Raw genomic sequence first — 2,417 nt, forward strand, 5'->3', positions numbered from 1 at the left:
GTCAGATTATATCTAGAATAAAATGCAAATACAAAATAAATAATATTTTGTTTTGTAAAACGCTAGCTATCTAGGGGCCTTCATCGTCCATTCAATGCGAAGCCAAGAGGCTAGGCATAACGTGTTCTCGTATTGCTGCGCTACAGTGAGGATGACAGAAGAGGTACAGCTTCACCTCGTGATATGTCTTGGCCTCTTGGCAAAGTATGGGCATCAAGTTCCGTAGAAGATCTGGCAGCCCCTCCGAAGGTATCGAACACGACCACTGAGGAGTACTTCATCTTGTAGTGTATACCTTCCATCAGATCAGCTTACTTCGACTTGTTTCGAAATAAGAAAAGGACAGGTTATATAAATCACATTTTGTCTCACTCTCAATAAACAAAGTAAATAATATAAAGAAAAATCGATATCTCCACTACTAATCGAGTAATTTCTATAAATAACTATATGTTATCTGTGGCTTTTACTAATGAATTGTCATTATCTATTTGTAAATATTTTAACTTTATACATTTCTAATTTGATTACTTTAAGATATGTAAAATTAGATAAAACTTGAATAAAATTGAATTATATCATATTTACGTAAAAAGGTTTGTCAGGGGACACCCGGGTTTGAACCGGGGACCTCTCGATCTGCAGTCGAATGCTCTACCACTGAGCTATATCCCCATATGACAAAAGGTTGTACAATAAGTAAATATATCTTCATGGTAATTTTGTAATATAATAACAATAAATGAGTTTAAATTTTAGGAGGACCGGAAAGTAATGTCGCTTTCTTAAGTAAATTCGCACAACTACATTTTTAACGAGTTTTTATTTCTAATCGACAATATATTCACCTTCGTTATCAACAACCTTTTGCTATCTAGTATATAAAATCAATGCCGGAGCGGTAAAAATCAATCGGTTTTTCTATAAAAATATGTCGACAGAAACGACATTATTTTCGGGTCCACGTATTAAAAACTTTTACTATGCCCAGCAGTGGACTTTCAGAGACTGGAGTGATGGTTTATGAATATTTTTTATTTTCTATTTTATACCCACAATTCATATTCGATATACTTTTTGTTTAACATCAAATTTTCTTTTGTAACACGATTACATAGAATCAAACAAAAGAAAACTTACCTATACAATAGGTAGTATGTATACTAGTTAGGAAATATACTACACCGTGGAAAATGATTACTTCACCTAAACATAACCACGTAAAGAGTGAAAAATGATGTATACACAGATAAATTTTTACTTATTTATTTTTCTGTATATTTTTATCATACTCGCAAATATGTTAACGCTCGGACCCCGACAACACCGAACCAAGTTGACTCCTTTTGGATTGATTTGTTTGACATCCGACTCTTCCGTCAACAACGCTACAACATATTTTAGGCTTTGACAAACGTCGGCTTAGTGAACGGCGTGCCATTTGATATGCCGTGTAGTTCTATGTTTTTTTTTTCGCGGGTGTATAACCCTTTTTAAACTTATTTGTTTAACATCCGAATCTTCCACGCTACAACAACATATTTTATGCTTTGATAAAAGTCACCTTAGTGAACGGCGTGCCATTTGATATGCCGTGTAACTCTATGTTATTTTTTTTCGCGGTTGTATAACACATTCTGTAATGTTGTCAATACAAGACAATATGTACAGTGGTAGCGGTAGAGGACTAAGACTCGAGATCGCAGGTTGAATTCCCGGGATACAGTGTTATATAATTCACACTTTGTCTATTAATTATATAGTATTGTCACTGCTTACAAATAAGTTATCATAGAATTAGATACAGCATTCTCTGCGCACTATTTTCAATATTAAAAATTTAAAACTAGCTTAATGTATTTTAAAGTCCTTATTTAATTTAGTGCTATTCACATAAGTAAATTATTTCATTCTTTAATATTTACCCATACGCAAAGTGTGCTTTAGTTCAGGGATGAGCAACCTTTTTAATGAAAGGTCAAAATTGTCTGGTGGGCCGCACATAAAGTAAAACTTATTAATAATCTACGAAACTATATTTATAACCAAAAAAAAATTTATTGCACAGATACAATATATAAAAGTCGTAGATGCGTCTAGTTAGTATTGCATGTTTGAACAAGTCGCTGTGTTACTCGGCACGGACAAACTGTTTCGATTTAGTATGTACCATATTATTATTATTAATTTTATAACAATATATTAAAAATAAATTAAATCGAAAAATAAATTCAATTTTAGAAATGCTTAGCGTGCTTAAATGGGTTCAAAAGACCCGCAGACAGCGTGTTTCTCATCCGTGTTTTAGTTCATTGTCAACATAATAAAAAAGCCTGGGCATACTCTATAGCAGTGTTCCCCAAACTTTTTTGTGTCGTACACCCCTTGCCATGTTTTTCCGTGTTGGGTAGACCCCC

General features: G+C 33.4%; 1 non-coding gene across 1 annotated transcript; it reads right to left on the reverse strand.

Moving 5' to 3' along the window:
- Positions 1-603: 603 nt before the first annotated feature.
- TRNAC-GCA (transfer RNA cysteine (anticodon GCA)) lies at positions 604-675 on the reverse strand. Its single transcript has one exon. It is a non-coding gene; the product is annotated as a tRNA-Cys (tRNA).
- Positions 676-2,417: the final 1,742 nt, after the last annotated feature.

This window comes from Battus philenor, unplaced genomic scaffold (assembly GCF_028537555.1).
Source record: "Battus philenor isolate CCGP_79_NKW_IND1 unplaced genomic scaffold, ilBatPhil1.0.hap1 SCAF_10, whole genome shotgun sequence".
Classification (NCBI taxonomy): Eukaryota; Metazoa; Arthropoda; class Insecta; order Lepidoptera; family Papilionidae; genus Battus; species Battus philenor.